The sequence below is a fragment of the Pinus tabuliformis genome, chromosome X (assembly GCF_031772625.1).
Source record: "Pinus tabuliformis cultivar Carrire ecotype Pingquan chromosome X, CPIR1, whole genome shotgun sequence".
Classification (NCBI taxonomy): Eukaryota; Viridiplantae; Streptophyta; class Pinopsida; order Pinales; family Pinaceae; genus Pinus; species Pinus tabuliformis.
The window spans coordinates 628,995,091-629,015,579 of NC_142308.1; positions in this window are offsets into that span (position 1 = coordinate 628,995,091).

Sequence of the window (20,489 nt, forward strand, 5' to 3'; positions counted from 1 at the left end):
AGATTTTTCAATGTGTGTGTGTGTTCTTCTATACAATGTTACAATACAACATATACATCTCATGCCATCCATAAACCAGCAATACATTTACCCTATATTAGAATATAATCGTAGTTACTTAACCAAAAATACAAAACCATGGGAAAAAACACCATTGACCACAAATTTTCTTTTAGAAAAGCTATGCGTCGAAAGCCACCAAAAATACACGTAAAAAATTGCCCCTTTTTTTTGGCGACACTTCTCCCAAAACCCTACGCATGGGGGCTTATTCCACCTTGCGAACACTTGAAATAGGGAGGGATTTCACCACCCCTATGAATCCCCCATTGCACATCACATATTGTACAACACATGGAGATAGTTGTGCAAAGAATATAATGCATATCCAACACTTGCCAACCCATTGTATGTTAGAGAAGGCCACGTAGGAAATTAAATCCATTAAAGATTGTTTTGTTAGATAAGATGGACATAACTGATAGTATTTGGAGAAAATAAACCTCGTAACCTCCTACTGTGATTCACCATTGATAAGGTTATTTAAAAATAAATTGCATATAGGAGTAAGAGAGACACTCTCTAGGGATAAGAAGGCCCCTTGGCCACACATTCCATTTCATCTCAACTCCTACACATTAAAGGATATGAAGGAAATAAGAGAAAAATCTGATGCTTTGATAGATTTCCATTTCATGGACCTATCATTCAACAATTATGATCCTTGATTGCTTGCCCAAAACCACTACCAATACTAGAAATACAAGTGGGAATACCAATTTTAATCCTAGAAAAATAAAGAAAAGATGAGAGGGGTCATCAATTCCTCTTAAGTAATTTTCAAGATGGGAAGCAACCCACAATATACTCAAAAAGAAAAGGATAAGGCACAAGTAGAGAGAGGAGCCTTAAAAAAAACAAGCACTCAAATGGATGTCGTTAGGTTGGCTAGGAAAATAAGCTCAGAGAAGATGAAGAAGCATAGAACGTAGAAGAAGTAGAAAGAATATCCTAAGATGAAGAGAGGATAAGATATTAAAAGGAAGAGAGGAAAATAAAAGAAGAATAGGATAGAAAAACTAAATAAGCGGAAAAGCGAGGCAGAGAGAAAAATACTTGAAAGCTCAAAAAGATTCCCAGGATAGAAAGAATTCTTCGGCGAAAATCACAAGGAATATCATTTGTCGACGCGTTTCGAACCAACCATGATGTTTAGAAAAAGAAAACAATGCAAATGGAGGGCCAATGAAGATAGACTCTACACGTGTCCACACCAACCATCATTGGAGGGAACATTCACATTGGAAATTAACATCACACCTTCACGGGATCACAAAGTAGTCAACCTCAGTTTTTTCAAATACAATAAAAACTTAAGGATGATCATCGAAAAGAAAAAAAAAAAAAAAAAAAAAAAAAAAAAAAAAAAACAACAATGCTCATCCCCAATTTGTCTCTAGTGTCTATTACAACTGAGAAGGATATTGTCCCTAACACTCACTCTGACCCACTGGAAATGTCTTCTACGGGTACTACCTTGTCATAGGAAACTGAGAAAAATGTGAAAGACATGTTGAAACAACTACAAAAGTAACAAAAATAAATTATAGAATTTGAGTAGCAGTTTCAAATGCTCAAGGTAGAAAATCTAAAGTTGAAACTGGAAAATTACAACCTTGTTGAATACAAATATTAGGCTATCGAGATACATACATATTGAAAATCAATGGTAAAACAAGTTTATCCATGTCTTAAGGAGATGCAAAAAACTGCAACCAAACTACTCCCATTATGGGATAAAAGGAAGGAGAAAGGAATGTAATGAAAAGGAGTTTTTAGCATCATTGACTAGCCAAAACAATGACCACTAGAATACCTTGATTCTCTTCCAAAAGCACCCAATATTAGTGAAAGAGACTAAATATAACTATTAAGCAGTTAACAGGGCCTTAAAAGTCCAATATAAACTTAAGAAGGCCATAGCCTGCTATGAGATGCTCTACTAGAGGAAATATGCCCTGACAACTTTTTTTATAATAATGAACAAATTTTCATCAATTGGAAATTAGGGGGAGGCAAGGCCACATCTTGAAGTCACTAAGGTACTAAAAGAGGATTTGAGTGCTATGGAGTTATCATTCAACCTCTTCATCAACAAGGTAACCAAGGAATTGTTAAAGCAACATATAACAAAACCAACCAGACAAAAAACTTTGTTCAACTCCTTCCTGGTGTCCATAGGAAAGGGTATGCAAAATTTGTCCTGAAAGGAATCTCACTACTATGTCACTATGGAGGGATTTCTACATAGTAGAATTAAAATAATATCATCGCATTATCATTTTTGGGAAGCCTACTTGCATGATATGTTAGGCATAGAAGTGAATGATCTTGTGATCATGTAACAAGTGGATTCTATCTCATTTTTTGAAAGTTATGTTGATTTTTTGTAATTAAATAGGATATGACAAATAAATGGAACTAAATGGTTGTAACTGCTCTTGGAGTAATCAAGAAGTCCTAAGTAGTATTTGCAAGTTGTAGCTATAAAGTGTCCAAAGCTCTAGAAGGTAACGACGTTTTTTGGCAGATTGTAGATTGAAGTAAAACATTTATGAATATAGTATTGAGAAGCTCTAAGGGCCTTTTAGGAAGGAGTGAATTGTGCATTTCATTACAAATTGTTGATGGTTGTTCTACAATGATTTTTGTATGATTATGCTTATGTGTTAATTTCATTACTTTTTTATAAGTATACTTTTATAGTCATTTATTGGTGTATTTGGCATCTTCCGTCTTTCTTTTAAAGTTGCTTTCAGATATGGATGAATGTTTTTTTTCAAAGAAACGAATATTGATTTATATTATAAGAAAAAATTGGATCATGGTCTAGGACCCTTACATATTTCTTCATGTTCTAGAAATGCACTACTTTCAGAGGTCCAAAATATGGATAATCTTTTTTTATGACAACATTTGCCAACTATTCTAAATAGATGTCAGCTATAAACGTGGCCAAAAATTTCTAAAAACATTCTATATCTGCATAACATAAAAATAAATAAATAAAACTGCATGATTATCTATCAGAGTAGACTCCTAGTATGTCGGTCTCACCATGCAGTTGAGTCCCCATCCTATCCAACAGTTCCATACTCCTGAATGTGTCTAAGATTTTTCTTCTCTGGTTGATTGTTGGTTCCAACCAAGTCCACTTTGAACAGAGCTCCAATATTGTCATTTTCTTCAAGCTTTGACACGTTGATATCTAAGGTTATCAACTCATTTCAGATTTCAACCTTAAACTTCTCTAGCTTTCCCTACAGTAATTCATACTTGGTGTTCATAAGCAGTTGAAACAATTTTCACTCATGCTCCTCCACAGTATTATTTGGTTGGAGGGTAGTCAACAACCCTTCAACCTATTCTAGCAACCTTGCAAACAACCTATTGGTAACCTGCTTGTTCTCATGTAACCGGTATCCCAAGTTTTCCACTATAATACTTTAATACTTTGTGTATCAAGCTTAAAAGGGGGTAGGCTACTTATGTTCACTGTTGTGAGTGCACACTACTCAGCAACATCATGGTACATGACTGGAACACAACACAAAGTCTTACATAACCATCCCTCCTCCTTAAACACCTCCCTGGATCATTGAAATGTGGAATTGCTAAATCCATGCTTCGATCTTGATCAACTTCGAGGGATATCAGTCGTATTATACAAAGGAACAAAAATATTATCGGAAATCTGTAGAGAAGTGAATGAACAATTGGCTTTGAGGCTCTTCACACTTGTGTTAACATTTTCCTACCTTTCTACATTGAAACCTTGTGCCACTTGTTCTTCCATTTCACTATATCATGTTGCTATATGTTAATGAAATTTAGACATGGGTTCGTTACATCCATTTTGTGTGGTCAGAAAATTAATGAGTGTCCCAAATCCTTACAAATATGTGTCAGTGTTCGAGCTATTAGCCATATGTTTATAGTGAGATATGTGTGGACAAGATCCACGATGAAGAGTAATTCAATAATTTGGTTGTGAGGGCCATTATATTTTTTATATAAGACATAATGATTGATTACATCGATCATGGAATGGGTGAGTTGTAAAACCTCCCATGATCCAATTATGATTTCCCTTGCTCCAGTGTAACTCCCTTATTGGCCAATGAGTATGCCATTGTGTTTAGTTGTCTATACACATGAAATAATTCAATTTGCTTGAATTGAATAATTTGTAAAATGATCCTCTGTATAATGGGGGGAGAAGTTATGCTTTAGAATCCTTTAGCTTTCCACATTTGGTGCACTACAATCATTGAGTCTCCAAGCACTGTTATTTTGATTATTTTCTTTTCCAATGCGATTTCCAATACCGCCAAAGTGTTGAAAATAGCAACAAGAAATGTTAAAAATAACATCTAGAAATTCTAATTTAATTTGTCCTTGAATTAAATTGTAATTATTTTCTCATAGCAACTTGTAATAGTTAACTAAGTTAAGTTGACTTAGTTGTCTTATGAAATTCGATTTGGAAGTCTATCTGGAGTCATGTAGAATGATCCCTAAGTTTTAGGGGTCCAGATTGAGTTTATTTGAGTTGTAATTAGATAACTTAGTTTGACTGAGTTATAGACAGTTGAACTAGTTCTAACTGTTGGTGGAACTAGTAGAGGTCTAGTACTGAGTTGGTGCACTGGTGCATCCTTAGTGCTACTCCAACTAACTAAAGATTCACTCATGAGAAACTCATGCATGTCTATTCAGAGGAAGACCCAGTTGAGACTAGAGTGCAAGGACAATGTACTATCAGTTGTATGATTTTACAAGTTGTACAAATCATGCATGCAATCTATTATCACTCCTCCAGATCTCCAAGGTTGCGAAAGAGTCCATCTAAGGTAACCACAGGCCAACCTTTTGACTTGGTATCTAGCTCTACCAAGTTGGAGAGGGCTCTTCCGACAAAATCACAGCCAAGAGGGCTAGACAAATTATGGTTTTAGGCTAGTTATGATGCGCAGAAGGGTTTGATTGTTAGAAATTGGGTCTCTGGATGAGGATTAGGTCAAAGAGACTAGGTCAGGGGTAATAAGGGTATGATTGTAGACATCTGATGGAGCAAGGTAGGTAGACACTCAAACAATTTAAGGTTCTTGAGTGAGATGGATCAGACTGGTGAGGTGCTAGAAAGAGCAATACAAGCATGTATTTTTTCTAAACTGAAGAAAATGGACAAATTATGAAGATTTCCCCAAAACAGAGCATGTAAGATGTATTCTTCTCATCAACTTGAAAATCAACATATCATAGAAGTGAAATGAAACATGAGAGTACAAAACATTCAAACATATGCAACATAAGAAGAAACTATGTCAAAATTCCATACCACAGGTATTCCATCAAAATAGTTGCAACTCATTCATTAAATTTTTGCCAAAGACTGATTACACTAGAGTCTCTGATCAATACAACAAAATCCAACTGAGTCCAACCTTTAAAAACACTGAAAAATACAAGATATAGGCCTAAAACAAACTCCTCCTAGCCTCAAGCATTGAATCCATGAGTGGAGGAGCAGCTCTACCAAAATCTGAACTGATAGCTAGAGTATAGGGTGGTCAAAGTGACTCATCCCAAATTACAATGAAATCGATCCATTACACCTCATTGAGTGCATTTACCTAATGTATTTACCCTAGGTAATAGTAAAAACACCATAATTACATTTACATCATCAATTAAATAAGTATAAACTTGATTTCCTAAGATGAAAATCAAATATGCAGTGAAAACTAAAAAATATAAGACAACTGGTCAAACGCACCATTTTTGTGCTAGGCCCGCCATCTCTTTGCCAGGTGTGCCATCCATGTTGCAACAAAGTTTTGAGTGTCTTCCCGGTGTCCAAATTGAGCCTAGGACAGCTCATTGGAAAGCTTGTCTTGTCTAGTTTCTAGATATACATTTATTTTCCAAAATGAACTTGATTTGACCCCTAAACAAAAGTTTCTCCCAAGAATGCTCAGTGCACCATTTTTGTGCCAAGAGCGCCATCTCTTTGCCAGGGGCACCCTCCATGTTGCAACTTGATTTTGAGTGCCTTCCTGGTGTCAAAATTGATATCATAATAGCGCGTTGGAATGAAATCTCTCTTGTCTATACAATGGACTTATCAAGCACTGCAAATGATCAAGTATAGCTCCTCAAAACTCAATTCTCCCAAGGCTAGTGAAAAAGTGCAGAATGAGGGTGCAAAAATGAAGTGTGCTCTTGCAGGAAACTTTTGGAGGTCTTCCTCAACTCCAAATTTAGATCATGATCACTAATTGGAAACATCTCATTGTCTAGTTATCATTTGACGTATCAAGCAATTCATGTGGACACTAAAACTAGGGGAAAGATTGATTTTCCCAAGGTCACTCCAGAAGTGTAGAAAACATCTTGTAGCACCTGTATGTTTTACATTTATACAAAAACATAACACTTGTGTAAAAAATGAAGGAGGTTTTTGATGCTTGGCATATTACAGAGAAAAACCACTCTCACTTTTGTAAAATTCATCTCTGTTTGGTTGGAAACATACTTTGAAGAAAACTGGCCCTATGTGTGGCAAATGATTTTGTCCCTTGGAATGACTTTTTTGAAAAATGATGAAGACATGATGTTTAAGAGTTGGAGTGACCTCATACTTGCTGATATGACCTCCCTTATGCCTCCTCTTCTCGGATGTCTCTGATTCCATAGCAAACCCTGCCTCAATGGGAGAGGAAATTAGGGTTTAGTGTAGGCAAAACAAGGGATTTGGAAAATTTATAGGAATGAATGGAAATAAATGGGATAGGTGGCTTCTAAATTCTTAGGAAAATTTTGGGAGGTAGAGAGGAATGTTATGAAGAATGGGAAACTATAATTTCAAGGATTGAGTGAGGGGAAGGGGTCCAAAAAGGAAAAACACAGGCCTAGCCTAGAAAAGTGTCAAAAGTGCAATAGGCTAGGGTTTGTAGAAAAATGATGATTTTGAGGGACAGGAGTGATGGGAAGTGTTTAGGAAGGTATATTAAGGATAGGGGAAGGCGTAAGAGCATCAGGATACAATTTTTGTTTTTGATTTAACCATGGAGGTCATGAAACCAAGAAAAATGCCCTCAAAACCCTAGGAGAGGGAAATGAGAGGAATGGGCATGGGAAAAGGTCAAGGGAGGTAGATGGAGTGTATGTGAGTGAGATATTGATGGATAAGAGTAAAATTGAGCCAAAAAAGGATAAATTACTAAAAGGAGTAAAGGAAGCCATAATTCAACCTTCAGTGACCAAATTTTTGCATTATGACCTAGTGGAATGACAAAAATTTTAGAATGGGACCCTAATATGATATGAAAAGAGGATTTTTGATCATTGATGACTGTATGCAAATATTGACACTAACATCGGCCTTATTGGGGATGGCAGCTCCTTGGAGGTGTCAAGAACATCGTAGACCAAGTGCCTAACCATGTGGGCCAATATGGTCAAAAACTTAAACTGAAATGCATGATTAAACGTTGAAAACTCAAATGACACAAGCTGACTTGTGACAAACTGAAAACGGACTAAAAAATGACTCAACACTAAGTTAATTAACTGACACAAGTACTTATAAAACTTATTAATGGTAGAAGACCATCGAGATTTGAGGCCTTCAAATCCTAATGACAACCATCTGCCTACTAAAGAAATATGTACAACGCTGTGAAGTGATCCTTCCAGTGTAACCAGTCCAGCATATGGCTACTTACTGAAATTCTGCTCTCACTTTCCTCGAGCAAGTAGAATGATGTACATGTAGGAAACTCACAATAACAACTAAAACCGAGGCTTATGCTAACAAACTAGAGAACATTCATCTTCTCCAATGCTTGCAAAAGACTGTCGAAGGGATCTTGAAAATCTTGAAGCATTACCATATCTTGAGATCCAGCTGTAGAAATACAAGTACTCCCTTCATTTTGATATGAAAGAATAGTTGGTTGTTGATTGATAGGAAGAAATAGGGAAGTATAGCCTTCTTCTATCTCAGTGTTGGCTATAAATTCCCCGAGCATGAGAAATTATGGCATATTGTCTCTCTCAGGCTCATACTCCTTAGATTTATAGTCTAAGTCATCCTTAAATAGAAAACATTCTTCAAGATTATCAAACATGACAGTCCTATCATGTTCATGAAACAAAACAATATCTATTAGCTGATCTATAAATCTAATTTCAAGATTGCCCTCATTTAAACTTACATTTTCATTTTCAAAAGTGGAAGAAGTTTCACTAACACCTTCTTGACTAAGTGAACACTGTAAACCTGCATTATCTTGGGTTGTAACATGAATTTTTATGAGTTGATCTATCTCATCTTTAGACAGAGGAGAAATTATTTTTTGTTTTATTTTGCTAAAACAATAATTGTCTTCTTTCCCTCCTAAAGATTCACAAGGATGTTGAATATGGTCTTGTGTATCAAAGTGACTAGCTTCTTAAAATTTTTCTTGAAACTCAAAAATGAAATTTTATCATTTACCACAGAGTCATCCAAAGAAGATTTTTCACTTACTTGAGCAAAGATCTCATCTTGTTTTTCATAAAGGGACTGGATTACCTCCTTCTGAAGACTTTGTTCTTATGGGATGAGAACACTTGGGTCGATAAATTTGTTTTCTTCATTCAAGGTGATCTCAAAAATAGATCTATTCTTCATGGGATCCAGAACAACATACTCTTCATCATCACAATCTGAATCTAGATTTGGAATAGCCAGCTTAACCTTATCACAATCTGAAATTGGAACTTGATTTTCCTTCATACCATCTTTTGCTGCAAGCAAATTTGAATTAAGACCATGTCTTCCATCATTTTCAATTGTACAGAGGTCTTTAGCCTGCTGTGAACTTTCCTTAGCATCTTGACAAGTACCCTCTAAACTTTCTTTGTGCTGTTGAAATGGATTTTCATACAGGGCTTCCATGATCTCATCGTCCATGAATTCATCATCTCCATAAACATTCTCAAGATTTTCAATAAAACTATCAACATGTTTACAACAGTTCTGAACTAATATTAAGGATGGACAAGCTTCTTTATACCTTTCAAAGAACATGGTATGAAAATCCTTTAAACAATAAATACAAGCAGACAACAAACTTTCATACCAAGATTGGGCTTCACCTTCCAGAGTGGCCATGAATATCTTCATCAAGCAGTCTTTAGAAAAATCAATCTTTAATCTATGCACATGCATGTGAAATCTCACCGGATGAAGAGTAGCATCATAAACTTTCACATCTTTGAACATAGGCAAATTTCTTTGCCAATTTACTCTAGGCATTTTATTTGGGAAACCTGGAATGTGATATCTTTTCATTGGAGCATACCTTCTTGTAATAGATTCCATCTTGAAAATTCTTCAAGCTATTGATCTTAATGAAGTGGAGTCGCCATGAAGTGTTGATTTTCTGGATCTTTCAGTCAATGGAGTCACCAGGTGAATGGTACAGCCTTCCTATGTGTCCAACTATTGTTCACCATCAAAAATTAGATCTAAATCATTTTCTTTCTTTCCCATGGAAGATAGAGCTTTCGCTCCCCTACAACGACGCTAGTATGTTATCACTCCTCCAGATCTCCAAGGCTGAGGAAGAGTCCAGAGGTAACCATAGACCAACCTTTTGACTTGGTATCTAGCCCTACCAAGACAGAGAGGGCTCTCTCCACAAAATCATAGCCAAGAGGGTTGGATGAATTAGGGTTTTGGCTAGTTATGATGTGCAGAAGGGTTTGATTGTTTGAAATTGGGTCGTTGGATGACGATTAGGTCAAAGATACTAGGTCAAGGCCAATAAGGGTATGATTGAAAACACCTGATGGAGAAAGGTAGGTAGACACTCAAACACTTTAAGGTTCTTGAGTGAGATGGATAAGACTGGTGAGGTGCTAGAAAGAGCAAGACAAGCATGTATTCTTTATAAACTGAAGAAAATTGACAAATTATGAAGATTTCCCCAAAACAGAGCATGTAAGCTGCATTCTACTCATCAACTTGAAAATCAAAATATCATAGTAGTTAAATGAAACATGAGAGTACAAAACATTAAAACATATGTGGCATAAGAATAAACTATGTCAAAATTCCATTCCACAAGTATTCCATCAAAATAACTGCAACTCATTCATTAAATTTTTGCCAAATACTGATTACACTAGTGTCTTTGATCAATACAACAACATCCAACTGAGTCCAACCTTTGAAAATATTGAAAAATAAAAGATATAGACCTCAAACAAACTCCTCCTAGCATAAGGGGTCAAATCCCTGAGTGGAGGAGCAGTTCCACCAAAATCTGAACTGATAGCTAGAGTATAGGGTGATCAAAGTGACTCATCGCTAATTATAATGAAACTTATTCATTACACCTCATTGAGTCCATTTACCTAATGTATTTACCCTAGGTAACAGTAAAAACACCATAATTACATTTAAATCATCAATTACATAAGTAAAAACTTGATTTCCCAACATGAAAATCAAATCTACAGTGAAAACTGAAAAATATAAAACAACCGGTCAAACGCTCCGTTTTTGTGCTAGGCGTGCCATCTCTTTGCCAGGCACGCCATCCATGTTGCAGCCAAGTTTGGAGTTCCTTCCCATTGTCCAAATTGAGCCTAGATAGATGATTGGAAATCTTGTCTTGTATAGTTTCCATATCTACCTTTAGTTTCTAAAATGGACTTGATTTTACCCCTCAAAAATAGTTTGTGCCAGGCACGCCCTCCATGTTGCAGCTTGATTTTGAGTGCCTTCCCGGAGTCAAAATTGCGCTCACTATAGATCGTTGGAAATATATCTTTCTTGTCCATACAATGGACCTATCAATCACTGTAAATGATCAAGTATAGCCCCTAAAAAGTCAATTCTCCCAAGACTAGTAAAAAAGTGCAGAATTGATAAAAATGGCAATGTTTGTATTAATGAAAATAAAACCCACTGGTCAGCTCTATGAAAGAGAGTCTGAACCAGGAGAGTCTGGCTCTACAGAACGCTCTACATTGTTCATCAACATTACACATTAAATAGAATACATGGTTTTAGGGAAGTTAGAACAACATCCTAAGAAATAGAAACTAATTCCTATCCTGAGGCTACGTGAACCAACTCTACCTATTATAGGATATTCTCCATTATCTTCAACACTCCCCCTTAATGGAGAATGGATTCACATATATGCCTAACATCTCCCTAAACATTTGAAATTTTACTTTTCCAGGGGGTTCAGTGAAAATGTTTGCAACATTATCACATGTATTACAATATTCCAGATGAATTTCTTTAGATTGCACTTTCTCCCTTACAAAATGGAATTGAGTATTAATATGTTTTGTGTTTTTGTGAAACACCGGATTGTTGGCCAACTTGATTGAACTTTGATTGTTGCATCTGATTGTTGTTGCGACTGACTATTCTGCCCCAACATCCTGGAGAAGTCTCCGCAACCAAACCGCCTCACACGTTGCTGCACACATGGCTTTACTATGCTTCTGCTGAGGACAAGGAGATTGTGTTCTTCTTCTTGCTGGTCCAAGTGATCACCCCAGATCCCAGACTGAATGCATAACCTATTATAGATCTGTGATCATCTATATTTCCTGCCCAATCTGAATTTCCAAATCCTGCTAGTCTAACATCGGAAGAGTCAGCGTAAATAATTCCATAATCTACAGTACCTTGTAGATACCTCAAAACATTCTTTGCTGCATTCCAATGGCTTTCAAGTGGCTTAGACATAAATTGGCTTAACACACTGACTGCATAAGCCAAATCAGGTCTAGTGGTGGTTAGGTGGATTAGACTCCCAACCAGCTGTCTGTAAAGTGTTGCATCTGTCGCTTTTGAGCCATCCTCACACTGCAATTTGATGTTCTGCTGCAATGGTACCTATGCAGACTTGCACTGATCCATTCTAAATTTCACTAACAGGCCTTTGACATACTTTGCTTGAGATAGAAATGTTTGACCTGAATCTCTCTAGATCTCGAGACCTAAACAGTATCTGAGTTCACCAAGATGATTCATCTCAAACATATGTGACATCTACTGCTTGATTTCATCAATTAGATATATAGCATCACCTGTAATTATCAAATCATCTACATATAATGAAATCAACACTACGCACCCTTGTTCATCTTTCATGGTGTAAATATTAGGGTCATTCTTACTTCTATTGTAGCCATCTTGTAGAAAAAATGAATCAATTTTCTCATACCATGACCTAGGAGCTTGTTTTAATCCATAGAGTGCTTTTTTCAACCTACAGACTAAATGTTCTTTTCCCTTCTGGACAAACCATTCCAGTTGCTCTAAATAGACCTCTTCTTTCAGTTCTCGATTCAGAAATGCAGACTTTACATCTAGTTGGTGTATCATCCAATGTTTCTTGGTAGCTAAGGCAATCAACATTCTGATGGTATTCAATTTAGCTAGAGGGGTGAAGGTTTCTTCACAATCTATCCCTTCTTTTTGTGTGTACCCCTTTGCAACCAACCTAGTTTTTAGTTTTTATATAGTTCCATCTGCATTGATTGTCGGTTTATATAACCATTTGCAACCTATGACCTGTTTTCCTCTAGGAAGTTCTACCAATTCCCAAGTGTTGCTTTTGATTATTGAATCATATTCCTGTTCCATGGCTATTTTCCATTTGTTACCTTCATTTGCTTCTTTATAACTAGATGGTTCAATAAAATTCATCATACTAGTTATAAATGCATTTTCCCTATATCTTGTAGGCATTTGAGCTTTCCTACCTGATCTCCTGAGTGGTGAGGTGGTGGTTTCAAACCTTATTTCTTCCTGTTGCTGCTGTTGTTGATGTTGTTGTTGCTGTTGTTGTTGTTGTTGTTGTTGTTGTTGTAGTAGTTCATCCTCTGCCTTTGTTTGCTGCTAATCCTGATTGTTCTCTGCATCCTCTTCTTCAAAGTATAGAATGTCCCATCCATCATAGTGCTCATCAGTTTCTTCACCATCCTGCTCATGGAATTTAACATCTCTACTAACAAAGATCTTGTGAGTAGATGGATTAAATAATCTGTATGCTTTATATGACGAACAATACCCTATAAAAGTGCATCTAATGGCTTTTGAGTCTAATTTCTTTCTATCTTCCTTGGGTATGTGGGAAAATGCTTTACATCCAAAAATTCTTAAGTGTTTTACTACAGGCTTATATCCATACAAAGCTTCAAAAGGAGTCTTAAACTCAAGACTTCTTATAGGACTCCTATTTTTTTAAATAAACCGCAGTACCCACTGCTTTATCCCAAAAGCCTTTTGAAAGATTCTTACCTTTCAGCATACTTCTCGCACATTCCACTAGAGTTTTGTTCTTCCTTTCTGTTACTCCATTCTGCTGTGGAGTACGGGGTGCTATAAACTACTGCAAAATTCCATGATCTTTACAATATCTAATCAGCTCATCTTTCCTATATTCTCCCCCTTGATCAGAACAGAGAATTTTTATCTGTTTCCCTGTTTGTCTTTCAATCATATGTTTAAACTGCTTAAAGTATTCAAATGTATGACTCTTCTTACTTAAGAAATACACCCAAAAAAACTTCGTACAATCATCAATAAACAATAGGAAATACACTACACCTCCTAATGATTTTGTTTGCATGGGACCACAAAGGTCTGTGTGCACTAACTCCAGTATATCCCTCTGTTTCTTTTCTACTCTAATAGGGAATTCTTCTCTATGCATTTTTCCTAAAGTACAAGCATCGCAATCATTATGTACTTGCTTTAGCATAGGAAGATCTCTTACCATTTCTTTCCTCTGTAGTAACAACAAATCATTGTAATTGATGTGGCCAAATCTCTGGTGCCAAAGCTCTTCTGTAGTCAGGCTCGCTGCTGTTAATGCTTGAACCAGTGTAGGTCTCACATCCAACTTGTACAGTCCTCCTGTTCGGATTTATGTAGCAATTGTCTTCATTACATCTAGCAGATCCTTAATGTAACAGTTAGATTTAGATAATTCAACTTTCAAATCTTGATCTATAATCATTGATATAGAAATCAAGTTCTTTGTTATGCCAGGCACATACATTACATTATAAATTTGTTTGATATTACCATCAGGTAGAATAACAGAAACTTTCCCACATCCTTTGATTTGATGACTTTTGTCATCACCTAAGTAAATCTGTGTGCCTTCGTTGATCTCTTTAAAATCCTCCAGCCAGTGCTTGTTCCCTGTCATGTGTGTTGACACTCCTGAATCTACATACCAGATGTCTGCATCAACATTTTCATCACGATCTGCCATGAACAACCTCAAATTTTTCACCTAATCACTATTCGCGAGATGACCTGCATGTCTCTTTGACTTCTGTTGTTCTTCATGATACTTCTTTTTCCTACATTCCCTGGCAATATGACCCAATTTTCCGCAATAAAAACATTTAGTTTCAGAGTAGTTTTTATTCGGATGCATACCTTGGGTCAAATTTGGCCATTTCTGTGAACTTGCTCCATTTTTCTATTGTGGACCTCCTTTCCCTTTGTAGAAGTTCTTCCTCACCACCAATGCAAGATCGGCACTCTGGGGCTTCAGAGTCGATCTCCTCTCTTCTTCCTGCATCAGTATACCTGTCAACTCTTCAAAATGTGGGACCTTTTCTCTGGCATTGATCCCATTGATGAACATCTGATAATCATTAGTGACACCATTCATTGTAATGGTCACACGATCTATATCATCCATTGTATGACCAATATCTGATAATTTGCTTTTCAGATCCTTGATCCTTGCTACAAATGAAGAAATTGTTTCATTCTCCTCTTTGCGATTCAGAAAAAAAGAAAAAAAAAAAAAAAAAAAAAAAGGATGTTAAATTTACCCCAGATTTGTGACAGAGATAGATCACTGTTGTTCAATCCGCAGCACATGCGCAGATCACTGTGGCTTCCTTCTCAGCCTCCAGACAACCTCTTGTTGTTAGCTACAACCTTGTTCTTGGCTTCCTTCTCAGCCTCCAGACAACCTCCTGTTGTTAGCTACAGCCTTGTTCTTGGCTTCCCCACTCAGCTTCTCTGACAGCTACAGCCTTGTTCTTGGCTCCCTTTGCAATTTCTTTTATTTACATGATCATCATTGATATTTTTCCAATATTCAAGACTATTCACTGATAGACACCAATTTTCTGAGACTAGCTACAATCGTCGCTGATATTTTCCCAATATTCGAGACTAGTTGCTAAAATAAGCCCATAGCAAACCTATTAGTGATCGTCGTGGTTGTCCACTCAAAACCTATGACGATTTCGGTTCAAAGAACCACCCACCAGCCAGCGTACAGGTTCCTCAGCCCTGACACTTTGATACCATGATAAAAATGGCAATGTTTGTATTAATGAAAAATAAACCCACTGGTCAGCTCTACGAAAGAGACTCTGAACCAGGAGAGTCTGGCTCTGCAGAATGCTCTACATTGTTCATAAACATTACACATTAAATAGAATACATGGTTTTAGGGAAGTTAGAACAACATCCTAAGAAATAGAAACTAATTCGTATCTTGAGGCTACGTCAACCAACTCTACCTAATCTAGGATATTCTCCATTATCTTCAACAAGAATGAGGGTGAAAAAATGAAGTGTTCTCTTGCAGGAAATGTTTGGAGGTCTTCCTCAACTCCAAATTGAGATCATGATAGCTAATTGAAAATCTATCTCTGTCTAGTTATCATTTGACTTATCAAACAAGTCATGTGGAGACTACAGGTAGGAGAAAATTTGATTTTCCCAAGGTCACAACAGAAGTGCAGAAAAACTCTTGTGGTGCTTGTATGTTTTACATTTCTCCAAAACCATAACACCTGTGTAAAAAATGAAGGAGGTTTTTGATCTTTGGCATATGATGGACAAAAAACACTCTCACTTTTGTAAAATTCATCTATGTTTGGTTGGAAACATACTTTGAAGAAAAACTGGCCGTATGTGTGGCAAATGATTTTGTCCCTTGGAATGGATTTTTTGAAAAATGATGAAGACATGATGTTTATGAGTTGGAGTGGCCTCATACTTGCTGATATGACCTCCCTTATGCCTCCTCTTCTCAGATGTCTCTAATTCCATAGCAAACCCTAACTCAATGGGAGAGGAAATTAGGGTTTAGTGTAGGAAAAATAGGGGATTTGGGAAATTAATAGGAATGAAGGGAAATAAAGGAGATAGGGGACTTCTAAATTCTTAAGAAAATTTTGGGAGGTAGGGAGGGATGTTAGGAAGAAGGGGAAACTAGAATTTCAAGGATTGAGTGAGGGGAAGGGGTCCAAAAGGGAAAAATGCCAGCCTAGTCTAGAAAAGTGTCAAAAGCGCAATAGGCTAGGGTTTGTAGAAAAATGATGATTTTGAGGAACAAGAGTGATTGGAAGTGTTTAGGAATGTATATTAAGGATAGGGGAAGGCATAAGAGCACCGGGATACAAGTTTTGTTGATGATTTAACCATGGAGGTCATGAAACCAAGAAAAATGCCCTCAAACCCCTAGGAAAGGGAAATGAGAGGAATGGGCATGGGAAAAGGTCAAGGGAGGTAGATGGAGTGTAGGTGAGTGAGATATTGATGGATAAGAGTTAAAATGAGCCAGAAAGGGGTAAATTACTAAAAGGAGTAAAGGAAATCCTAATTCAACCTTCAATGACCAAATTTTTGCATGATGGCCTAGTGGGATGACAAAAATTTCAGAATGAGACCCTAATATGATATGAAAAGAGGATTTTTGATCACTGATGGTAGTATGCAAATATTGACACTAACATTGGAATTATTGGGGATGGAAGCTCCTTAGAGGTGTCAAGAACACCGTAGACCAAGTGCCTAACCATGTGGGCCAATATGGTCAAAAACTTAAACTGAAATACATGACTAAATGCTGACAACTCAAATGACACAAACTCACTTGTGACAAATTGAAAACAGACTGAAAAATGACTGAATACTAACTCACTTAACTGACACAAGTACTTATAAAACTTATTAATGGTAGTAGACCATCTATATTTGGGGGCTTCAAATCCTAATGACAACCATCTGCCTACTGAAGAAATATGTACAATCATGTGAAGCGATCCTTCCAGTGTAACCAATCCAGAAAATGGCTACTTACTTAAATTTTTCTTTCATTTTCCTCGAGTAGGAAGAATTATGTACATGTAGGCAACTCACAATAACAACTAAAACCAAGGTTTATGCTAACAAACCAAAGAACATTCATCTTCTCCAATGCTTGCAAAATACTGCTGAAGGGATCTTGAAAATCCTGAAGCATTACCTTGTCTTGAGATCCAGCAATAGAAATACAAGTACTCCCTTCATTCTGATATGAAAAAACAGTTGGTTGTTGATTGGTACGAAAACATAGGGAAGTATAACCTTCTTCTATTTGAGTGTTGGCTATAAATTCCTCAAGCATGAGAAATTCTGGCATAATGTCTCTCTCAGGCTCATACTCCTCAAATTCATAGTCTAAGTCATCCTTAAACATCAAACATTCTTCAAGATTATCAAACATGACAACCCTATCATCTTTATGAAAGAAAACGATATCTGTTAGCTGATATATAAATCTAATTTCAAGACTGTCCTCATTTAAACTTACATTTTAATTTTCAAAAGTGGGAGAAGTTTCACTAACACCTTCTTGACTATGTGAACATTGCAAACCTGCATTAGCTTGGGCTGTAACATGACTTTTTAGGAGTTGATCTATCTCATCTTTAGATAGAGGAGAAAGTAATTTTTGTTTTGTTTTGCTAAAATAATAATTTTCTTCTTTCCCTCCTAAAGATTCACAATGATGCTAAATATGGTCTTGTGTATCAAAGTGACTAGCTTCTTCAGATTGTTCTTGAAACTCAAAACTGAAATTTCTATCATTTACCAGAGAGTCATCCAAAGAATATTTTTCACTTACTTGAACAAAGATCTCGTCTTGTTTTTCCTAAAGGGACTGAATTACCTCCTTCTTAAGACTTTTTTCTGATGGGATGAGAACACTTGGGTCGATAACTTCATTTTCTTCATTCAAGGTGATCTCAGCAATAGAGCTCTTCTTCATGGGATCTGGAACAACATACTCTTCATCATCACAATTTGAATCTAGATCTGGAATAGCCAGCTTGACCTTATCACAATCTGAAATTGGAACTTGATGTTCCTTTATACCATCTTCTACTGCAAGCAAATCTAAAATAAGACCTTGTCTTCCATCATTTTCAACTGTACAAATATCTCAGCCTGCTGTGAACGTTCCTAAGAATCTGACAAGTATCCTCTAAACTTTCTTTGTGCTGCTGAAATGGATTTTCATACAGTGCCTCCATGATCTCATTGTTCATGAATTCATCATCTCCATAAACATTCTCAAGATTTTCCATAAAACTATCAACATGTTTACAGCAGTTCTGAACTAATATTAAGGATGGACAAGATTCTTTATACCTTTCGAAGAACATGCTATGAAAATCCTTTAAACAATAAATACAAGTAGACGAAAAAATTTCATACCAAGATTGGGCTTCACCTTCCAGAGTGGCCATGAATATCTTCATCAAGCAGTCTTCAGGAAAATCAATCTTTAATCTACACACATGCATGTGAAATCTCACCAGATGAAGAGAAAAATTATAACCTTTCACATCTTTGAACATAGGAAAATTGCTTTGCCAATTTACTCTAGGAATTTTATTTGGGAAACCTGGAATGTGATATCTTTTCATTGGAGTATACCTTCTTGCAACATATTCCATCTTGAAAATTCTTCAAGCTATTGATCTTAATGAAGTGGAGTCGCCATGAAGTGTTGATTTTCTGGATCTTTCAATCAATGGAGTCGCCAGGTGAATGGTACAGCCTTCCTATGTGTCCAACTATTTTTCACCATCAACAATTAGATCTAAATCATTGTCATTCTTTCCCGTGGAAGATAGAGCTTTCGCTCCCCAGCAACGATGCTAGTATTGTATCACTCCTTTGGATCTCCAAGGCTAAGGAAGAGTCTAGTTGAGGTAACCACAGACCAACCTTTTGACTTGGTATCTAGCCCTACCAAGCCGGAGAGGGCTCTCTCTACAAAATCACAGCTAAGAGGGCTAGATGAATTAGGGTTTTAGGCTAGTTATGATGTGGAGAAGGGTTTGATTTTTTGAAATTGGGTCATTGGATGACGATTAGGTCAAAGAGGCTAGGTCAAGGCCAATAAGGGTATGATTGAAAACATCTGATGGAGTAGGTAGGTAGACACTCAAACACTTTAAGGTTCTTTAGTGACATAGATCAGGCAGGTGAGGTGCTAGAAAGAGCAAGACAAGCATATATTCTTTCTAAACTGAAGAAAATGGACAAATTATGAATATTTCCCCAAAACAGAGCATGTAAGATGTATTCTGCTCATCAACTTGAAAATCAACATATCATAGAAGTGAAATGAAACATGAGAGTACAAAACATTCAAAAATATGCAGCATAAGAAGAAACTATGTTAAAATTCCATACCACAAGTATTCCATCAAAATAGCTGCAACTCATTCATTAAATTTCTGACAAATACTGATTACACTAGTGTCTCTGATAAATACAACAACATCCAACTGAGTCAAACCATTGAAAAGATTAAAAAATACAAGATATAGGCCTTAAACAAACTCCTCCCAGCCTTAGGGGTCGGATCCATGAGTGGAGGAGCAGTTCCACCAAAATATGAACTGATAGCTAGAGTATAGGGTGATCAAAGTGACTCATCCCTAATTACAATTAAACTGATTCATTACACCTCATTGAGTCCATTTCCCTAAAGTATTTACCCTAGGTAATAGTAAAAACACCATAATTACATTTAAATCATCAATTACATAAGTAAAAACTTGATTTCCCAAGATGAAAATCAAATCTGTAATGAAAACTGAAAAATATCAAACAACTGGTCAAACACACCATTTTTGTGCTAGGCGCGCCATCTCTTTTCCAGGCACGCCAACCATGTTGTAGCCAAGTTTTGAGTGCCTTCCTAGTGTCCAAATTTAGTCCAGGATAGCTCATTGGAAATCCTATCCTGTTGAGTTTCCATATCTACCTTTCGTTTCAAAAATGGACATGATTTGACCAATAAAAAAGAGTTTCGCCCAAGACTGCTCAACGCACCATTTTTGTGCCAAGCATGCCATCTCTTTTCCAGGCGCGCCCTCCATGTTGCAGCTTGATTTTGAGTGCCTTCCAGGATTCCAAAGTGAGCTAATGATATCTCGTTGGAAATATATCTCTCTTGGCTACACGACGGACCTATCAAGCACTGCAAATGATCAAGTATAGCCCCTCAAAAATCAATTCTCCGAAGACTGGTCAAAACATGCAGAATGAGGGTGAAAAAATGAAGTTTGCTCTTGCATGA